Below are 10000 nucleotides of genomic sequence, written 5' to 3' on the forward strand. Positions count from 1 at the left end.
TTAGCTCTTTATTTTGTAGGGCAAATGTTTTTAGATCTCTTCTCTTTGTGGCCATGCCTGCTCTTGATCTCTGAGTGTGTCTCACTGCGGGTGCAGAAGGGCTGGAGGCAGCAGGTTGGTCACTGGGCAGCCTTCGTCATTTAAAGAGGAGTGGAAAAAGAAGAAGAAGAAGAAGAAGAAGAAGAAGAAGAAGAAGAAAACAACTTCTCTTTTCTCATTCTGCTACAAGTGATTCTCCGTGTACGACTATTTTCATCCTCCGTGTGCGTCCTTCCCCTCCATTCCCGCCCGCCTTATCTCCTGTTCGCCAGGTAATTAGTTTCTTTGCCGTCGCCATGGCAACAAAGCGCCGAGCCGTACCCGCCTGCCGTCCATTATTTCTGGCGAGCGGTTGGAGGCGAGGGAGAGAAAAGTGAGCGCCGTGGCAGTGGCGGAGCGGATCAAAGAAGCGCGGCCACTCCAGAGAGAGCCATCCAGAGCCGTCTTCCACTCAACAGCCCAGCGGTTAGCTTAGCGCTAGTCGCTGCACGTGCCTCGCTATCTCTCTGTCTCTGCTAAAAAAACATTTGTTGCAGTCTCAATGGGTATAAGAATGTTTCCCTGTGTGAGGCTGAAAGTGTTTGTCTGTTGTGTGTGTATGTGAGTGAGTGTGTGTGTGCGTGCGTGATACTGAAAGGGTTTATTCCTCAGCAAACCTTCGTTCCTCATGCTGTGCTTGATGTGTTAATGCTTAGCTGCCCAGTATTGACCGCTGATGAATAAAATATCCCGCTCCTCTCCTTTCCTCATATTCCCCTTCATCTCAGCCACAAATGTGTGTACATGTGACTCAGTGACCCAGGGTTCACCAGGGTTCACCAGGCGCTCTGCGCTCCATGTACAAATCTGCCGTTGCACTCTTCAAGTTTTGAAACTTCATCTTAAATTCACAATGATTCATGACATCCTTCACCATACCTTGTTGAATGGATAAAATAAATTATAGTAAGAATGATATAATTTAACGTTGTTATATTTGTTGTGTCTTTAAAATGAATGTCAAAGCCTGTAATACTTAGAGTTTTATGAATGAAAATAAACACTGTGGTCAGATGTCACATTTAATGCAGTCAGTTGGGTGTTGATATGAATAGGTTTGCATCATAAATCACACAGTTTGTGTGAAACATCATATCACATATCACATCATAAATCACATACTTTTTGAACTAAGACAGTGTTAAATATATATTTTATGATATATATTTTAGGCATATTTAAAATATGTGTTGTTAATTGTAAAATACTAATAATTCTGAGTTTTAGATTGGACTAGTTGTATGTATGTTAAAATGTTTTGTGAATTTTCCTTATTTTTAATAAAACCGGAAGGTATTTAAAAGGAGGCTTAAACACTAGTTATTTACTTGCATCTTTAGAAAGGCTTAAATCCAAATAGATCAAAATCAAATGTTTACAAAAAAAACAATATTAACATTAATGTTAGTTTATTTCAACCAGAACCGCTATTGCAAACACAACATAAGAGTGAAAAAACCAAGAAAAAAAGAAAGCTCCCCTTCACAGCTGGCTCAATGCATCATGGGAGTTCAAAGGGTGTCTGAGCAAATTAGGCTCTTTTGAGGCACACAGCAATGTGCAGGAGTTCAGAAAGTTCACTTCTCACTGGCCCTCTCTCTCATTCAAACACACACACGCACGCATACACACACACACACAGAGAGAGGAGAAGGAGAGCAAGAGAGAGAGAGATATGAGAGTATGACAGAAAAAGAGCGAGGTAGAGAGAGATATGAAATATGAAATGTGTCAGTTTCAGAAAAAGGCTTGAAGCCAGCAGACCTACTTAGTGCAGAGTACGTCCACTTAGGCCCAATTAGAATGCATATTTTAACTTAGCTTAAACGTCCTGAAATATTCATGCCTGCTTCTCTTTTTACCACCGCAGAGTGCAGGCAGCCAGGTCCACTTCAGCTGACCCCCAGGTGGCGCTGTTCTCCTCTCCCAGACAGATGCACATGTAGAGTGAGTCACAGGGGAACAATCTGCACAGCTCTGCTCTCCGCACACCTGCGATTTCCTGATTCACTCAGAGTCTTTGGCCAGACAACACTTTTAGAGGAATCCTTTATTGGTTTCATTGTATTGTACACACACACACACACACACACATACACAATAGAAAGAGAGAGCGAGAGAGAGAGAGCGAGAGAGAAAGAGAGAGAGAGAGAGAAAGATGTACAGGTCTCCTTAACAAGTGCAGTAGCAGCTTTGCTTGTGGAGGTGGTGACCTTGTGCCAGCCAGCTTAGCTCCTGCAATTGATGCAAGACATTGTTTGTACAAGGACGAGTTGTGAGAGAAACAACAAAACCTTTTCTCCCCTGACAACATCATATGCCTTCAAGACAAGGTCCAAAAACAAAGCTGTTAGAGAGGTTTAATCTTTCATATCTGCAGAATGAATACAACTACATGACACCTCCAAAAATACTTTTTTTAAGCATGCATAAACATTTCTAATGTTGGCTAATGTAATCATTATTTGTTGACAGACAGCTCTGATGTTATGTTCTTACACTAGCTTGTAATGATATAGCACCCCTTGAAAATCCTCTTGAATGATTGATGGTATATGTCACTGAACAAATTAACATGGAAAAGGTGAGCTCCTTGTGAGTTCTGAACTGCCCATAAAATATCAGAAAATGTTAAGGTTTCACTGTATCAGTAGTGGGAGCTGCATAAAATATCAGAAAATGTAAAAGTTTCACTGTATCAGTAGTAGGAGCTGCATACAATATTAGCGTATCTTTAAGACCCGATCCCAGACTGCAAACGTTTAAAGAACATCACAGTGTCCACACAGAAAATACATCACTTTCTCCTCCTCCTCCTCTTCCTCCTCCTCAGCCTCCTACTCCTCCTCCTCCTCCTCCTCCTCCTGCTCAGGTAAGAGTTATGAACTCTCGGTTTCCAAGGCAACATGCTTTGACATATTCTACACAAAAGTGAAATACATATGCTTGTTTTATCAGAACTTTTCCAAACAACTGCTCGGTGCTACAGTTTCCGGTGTTCATATGTCGAAAGGATCGGCCTTAAGGTTTCTTTCATCGCCGGTGAGATGCGCCTTCCTCCTGTACGTCACAGCCATTTTTATTTTAGATCTCGCCAACCGCAAACCACACCTCACTCCTGTGCGCCATTCTACACGACTGACATCTGACCTTCTCCTACTCAGAAGTGTGAACGCCTGATCGCCAGTTCATTCAAAATCCACCAACTCCCGAGCATAGCTAAAATCAGCAAATCATCCCTAATGCAGTCAGTTGGGTGTTGATATGAATAGGTTTGCATCATAAATCACACAGTTTGTGTGAAACATCATATCACATATCACATCATAAATCACATACTTTTTGAACTAAGACAGTGTTAAATATAGATTTCATGATATATATTTTAGGCATATTTAAAATATGTGTTGTTAATTGTAGACTCTGTCCTTGAAGGGGGTGGGTCATGAGGAGAAAAAGGAAGAGAGGTGCAAAGTGGGAAAACAAGGGAAAGAAGAACTGAGGGGAGGAGAGGAGAGAGGAAGTAAAGACTGAGGAAGAGGAGACAGGGGAGAAGAGAGAAGAGGGTAGAGGGGAGAGGAGAGAGGAAGTAAAGACTGAGGAAGAGGAGACAGGGGAGAAGAGAGAAGAGGGTAGAGGGGAGAGGAGAGAGGAAGTAAAGACTGAGGAAGAGGAGAGATAGAGAAAGGAGGGAAGAGAGAAGGGGGGAGAGGAGAGAGGAATTGAGAGGCAGTCTCCACATGATGCTTAATCATGTCACGCTGAGCAGTTGGCCAGCCCTGGGCGGCAGATGCCACGCTCTTGGGGTGTGATTAATCCTGCAGGGGGGGGGGGGGCACTGCCAAGGAGCCTGGGGGGGGCACAGGCCACAGGGCACAGATCACGCAGGTAACGCCAAGCCCAGGTCAGCCAACAGCTGGGGGTGCCGCCTTGTAGCGGAGAAGGAAATCACCTTTAGTGCCTCCGTCCGTCTGTTCTCCCTCTGCTTCCTGCCGGCGTTCTCTGTCCATCAATCTATCTCCCTCCTCTCCTCCTCTCGTGCTCTCTCTCTCTCTCTCTCTCTCTCTCTCTCTCTCTCTCTCTCTCTTTACCGCTCTCTTAGTCTCCATTGTTCTCTCCTTCAAGCACCACCAAAGCACCGTCCCCACTGTCCTCTGTGCCTTGTCTGGGAGATCCTATTCACAGAGGTTTCCAAGGCGACACCTGTAATTATGTGTCATGTCTTGTGGCGTGTTTCGCTGGCAGAGGTACAGGGGGTGGCAGGTGGGTGAATAAAAGCACCCGTCTTTGAAGGGTTATTGAGTGGAGCTGCATGTATCAGTGCTATGATTGGCTCTCAGGCTCAGACCCTATTCTTATTAGCAGTCATCTCAAAAGCATGAATCCCTCTTCAGCAAAACCATAGTCTGCTGTGAATGAGAGGTTAAAAGCTATTTTGTCATGAGAAAGAGAAAAATAGAGGATACTAACGATAGAATAAATACCAACATATTTGATTTTTATTCTCTCTTTTTTTCCAGTAAATATATATTCAATGTCTGAATACTTGAGACATATCAAAGTGACAGTCTCTATAGTGAAATGGCTACTGATAGGCACTCATTAGTGTCTAAAGCTCCCGTGGGGATCGGGAGCCTTGTGTTCGCCTTTACCTGACAACTCACTCGCACAGGCTGTGACCAGTAGATGGCACTAGAGGCAGGGTCACTGAGACACCCAGTCGCTCCGGCCTCTCATCAGCCGGCTTCTCTTCTCTAACCCATATTATCTTCTCTGCTTCAGAGATATGTACAGCTTTGAATTGTAACAGTATTAAGCCATTTACACATGCACATGCACATGCACACACACACACACCACACACACACACACACACACACACACAACACACACACACACACACACACACAAACACAGAACACATGGAGGCATATGCATTCGCAGAAATATATGTGAACTCACATCTTCACCCGGAGACAAATACATACGAAAAACAAACATACAAATCCACTTTAAAGGCTACACAGGCACAGCTGGACATACACACACACACCCACTCACACACACACACACACACACACACACACACACACACACACACACACACACACGCACACACACACACACACACACACAAACACACACACACACACATACAAACACACACAACACACCCACACACACACACACACACACACACACACATTTAACTCAGGGAATTATGCGGTCTTCTAAGGACTCTATTAATCCAGGCTAAAATAGAAGACACATTATTTGGGGTAGAATGGAGTGCATGAAGATCAATAGCCATAAAGATCAAATACCATCTTTTTCTGTCTGCTTCATCCAATCGGTAAGAATGCTTTGATCTCAGAAAACAACAGAAATGGATCCGATAATTACTCCTCTGATTAAATATGATGGACAGCTTAAATATGTTAGAGAAGAATAAATGGCTCTCTGTGTGTGTGTGTGTGTGTGTGTGTGTGTGTGTGTGTATGTGTGTGAGAGAGTGTGCATGCATGTGTGTGCAAGGATAGGGTTAAATGCAAAAATGAAACAATGGTTTTGAATAATACTGATAACGTTCGCCCCTCCCAACTTGTTTGCAAATGTTTCATAGTCACATGATTTTAACAAAGCTGTCACTTGCAAAGGCCCACCTATTCAGTCAGGACGTAGCGGCACGTCCCAGTAATTAGCAAGGCAAAGCCCTCCATCAACATCAAAGTGGCTGTCTGAGATGGGCGTGTACAGGGAGAGACACGCACTTATACGGTCAGGGAAAAGGAGCTGACATTACATGGTGATCAATCCTGCAGCTCAAAATCAGGTTACCCCAGAGAGAGAGTGAAAATGAAAGAGAGAGAGAGAGAGAGAGAGAGAGCGAGAGAAGGAAAGAGAGAAGGAGAGAGAGAGGAGTAGTAGAGAGAGAGAAGGAAAAAGAGAGAAGGAGAAGGAGAGAGAGAGAGTAAGAGAAGGAAAGAGAGAAGGAGAGAGAGGAGAAGGACAGAGAGAAGGAGAGAGAGAGGAGAGAGAGAGAGTAAGAGAAGGAAACAGAGAAGGAGAGAGAGAAGGACAGAGAAAAAAGGAAAAAGAGAGAAGGAGAAGGAGAGAGAGAGTAAGAGAAGGAAAGAGAGAAGGAGAGAGAGGAGAATGAGAGAGGAGAAGGAGAGAGGGAGGGGGGGGGGGGGGGGTCCATACTCACTCAGACCTAGACACCCTTGTACATTAGGATGGTTCAATAAGCACCTTGCAGGTGTAAATGGGTGACTGATCTCTGGCTCTGAGGGGGGAAGTGCACTGTCGCGTTATCGAGTGCTTATCCAATCAGCACAGGCAAATCACATTACCGCCATGTCCATTTGCACTTGTCTGACTGTCAGACAATGCACAGAGCTTTAACAGTGGAATGCTTTGTGGATGTGTAAGCATATGTGTATGCACGCAAAAGTGCACACACATTACCTGAACTAAATACTCACAATGAGCTGCATAGGGGCATAGGCACATGGACAAACCTACACACACACACACACACATACACACACACACACACAAAGAGAGAGAGAGAGAGAGAGAGAGAGAGAGAGAGAGAGAGACATTCAGAGAGAGAGAGAGAGTTAGAAGTTGTGTCTTTGAAACACACACGCATACAAACACACATTAACAATAATTATCAGAGAACACACCGCATTCTACCTTAACTTGAGAAATAGTTACCTGCACAGCTGAGATGACAACATCTAATTAAAAAATATATTAGCTTGATTTATGTTTTTAGTTCAATTGATTTTAATTAATTCAGTAGCCTGTGAACACAAGCGTTATTATGAACACAAATTACACTGACAGAGATTTATGCTGTAAATGAACTAGCAGACCTCATTATACACCTTCATAATCTATCACCTATTTAAAATGCAATTAGACATTATTAGAATAATGACAGAATACAATTTGGTGAATGAAAAATGTAATCAATTCAAAATTGAAAATCAACCTAATGCTGAATGGCTCCAATAAAACAAAGTGAGTCGTCTAAGTTTCACATTACGAGAAGCTGGCAGTTAGCAATGACAGGGGGAAGGAGGCTTGACATGGGGAAGGAACTGAGAGTAATCAGAGAGGAGGTCCAATGACCTGAGATCTGTCGGGTCTACAGACCAACACACATTTCTCACTCAGGACAGTCAATTGGCGGCCATGTTGCAGGTGAGGATTCAGGATTCTTTTTTATCCTTAAAAGTAGACCCTGCGATTCTAATCCAGTACACTTTTTGTCAAATTCAGCTAATTTCTCCTCACAGGCTTTTAGCTATAAAAAACTCAGACCTCAGTCCTTAGTCCTCAGTACACTGTCCTAGGACTCAGTCCTCAGTACACAATCCTCAGTACACAATCCTCAGTACACTGTCCTCAGTCCTCAGTCCACTGTCCTTTGTCTACAAATGGGAAACAAAAAAAGATAAACAACCATAAACAACCATAAACAATTCCAACCAATCAACACATTGCCTCAAGAGCATAAACAATTTCAGCCAATCAACACATTGCCTCAGGAGCATGGAAGGGAGTGTTGTCATTTGACTGGTTGTTGAGCTCCAGTATCAACAACGTTTAATCTGAATCACACACCTCCTCTTTAACACTTCAGGGTTCTTCATGTCTTAAATAAACAGAGAGTAGAGCACAAGCAGGGATGGTCACTGACTGGATGTTCATGGTGATGTTTAATGTGTCAAGTAAATTAGTCATGGAAAGGCTGAGACAACAAAGGACGCATACAGAATGGGAAGCTAATAACGACGGGCATTATCCCTTAATTACACTTTAGGTGGGGCAGAGTTCCTCAAAGCCAAAGAGAGATGGGAGATGCCAGAGGTGTGTTGGATTTGGAGGCCAAAAGTGTCAATGGAGGTCCTGCTCGTATTTTACTGTAATACGTTTCTAAGCAAAAATGAATTTCAGTGAAGTCAGAAACCTATTTTGTTATTGTTATTAGTTCTTTTTCCCAACACAAGATTTTCACATCAGCTCTGACTAGCTGGATTATTAGCGCACAAGTTATATGGCCTGCAGTGGACAGGATAGAGGGGTGTTTATGCTTTATCTCAGATAAAGATGGAGGGGGGGGTGGGGGGGGTGTTAGTGATGCGCCTGATGCCGGTTCAAGCAGTGATTGATGGGTTGGTGGACAGGTGGATTGATTGATTGATGGATGACGATAGAGACACTGACATCCAAACACGGCTTACATGCTAATTCTGTTTTTTTTTTTTTTTGCAAAAGTTTAAAACAAAACATTGCAGACAGTCTGAACAGAAAAACAAAGGTCAACGGTCACTGATTTAGGCCATACTTTAAAATAGCTTTGGCATACCACTATTGTGTTCTGCAGTGTTAGCAGCATGTCGAATTTGGCTAACCTTCTAAAACTGTGAAAACCCACTACCTATGTACACCAACATCAGTCACTGTCTGAACACATACACCGTCTGAACACATAATCTGCTTTTAGTTCTGGCTACACAAAAAAAAAAGGAAAAGCAAAAATTGCGATTCCATGGCCTGCTGTCCGAATGAGATTTCACTTGCTAACCACTGTGTTGCCAGAGTGCATGATGACACACCAGCCACTGCACAGACGTGATATCCAATAGCATTGATGGCCACGCTAGCTCCTGAATGGGAAGCGTGCAGGTAAGGAAGGTGATTTGAAGGGCTGGGAGGATAGAGATAAACACCTGGCCAGTGTACGGGTAGACATCTCCCTGTGGCAAACACTGGCGTCTGGGGTTCACCTGAGCTAATCCTGCATCAAAGGTGCGGAGGTCCACCGAGTCCAGCCACAGCTCCAACCTCTGAGGGCCGCATCCTCCACAGGCGGGTGCTTTATTGTGCATTCACAGCCAGGCCGGTACCTCTCAAACATACTCAAACACAGGCGGACAGACAGGACGAGAGCGGGGAGTGAATGAGATCTCTTGGTTGAGAAGAAGTATGACACATTCACTGTTAGTGCATTGCAAAGTAGCTGTGGATAATCTGTGTCAAGGAGCTTGAAATAATGATAAATATTATCTTCAGTCGGAGTAAAATTACTACATCAGGGTAGCATTGTTTTTTTGCAATGATGCACATAATCACTCCATCTCATTGTATGGTGCTTCAACACCACTTAGAACAAGACAAATGCAGACATCCCCCATACTCTTTTCTACTTTATATCATCATTCTGCCTTTGTTATCTATTCTGAAGTTAAGGAAAACTAGAATGATAAATCACTCTGTATGGTTAATCATTTATATGCCTGAAGCAGGGGTGATGATCAGGTAAAGCCCAACCGCTACATTTGGAATGATTAGACAGAATGGTGCATTGGTTTCAGAGAGAGGGGAAAATGAATGCACACTTACTGAGCTAAGCTACCTGCATACAAACAATGTCGCTATAGGAATGAGCATCTGCATTATTTATAGTTTGATACGTTTTTTATGGAAAAAGGCAAGGCTTGCTAACACCCACGTATATATGTGTATCCCTGTTCACTCACACACACACACACACACACACACACACACACACACACACACACACACACACTATTGTTACTGTTCTTAGAGACACATCCAGCACCTTTCATTACTGAACAACGTATTATCTCTATAAGGCGAACAACAGTGTTTATGAAATGCTGCACAAATTTGGATTTCAGTCATGTTAACTTGACAGGTATGCTAATTTGGTTTGAATATTGAAGATAAAACATGTCATGAGGATTTGACCATGTCTATTTGCTGAATAAAAAATAAAAAACTGAAAACCACAGCATTCGGCATCATTTAACTCAAAACCAGTGTTTATCTTTAAACTGAATTCAGAGCAAACATGGTCCTTGACCGACCCTTTGACCACATA

The sequence above is a fragment of the Clupea harengus genome, chromosome 6 (genome assembly GCF_900700415.2).
Source record: "Clupea harengus chromosome 6, Ch_v2.0.2, whole genome shotgun sequence".
Classification (NCBI taxonomy): Eukaryota; Metazoa; Chordata; class Actinopteri; order Clupeiformes; family Clupeidae; genus Clupea; species Clupea harengus.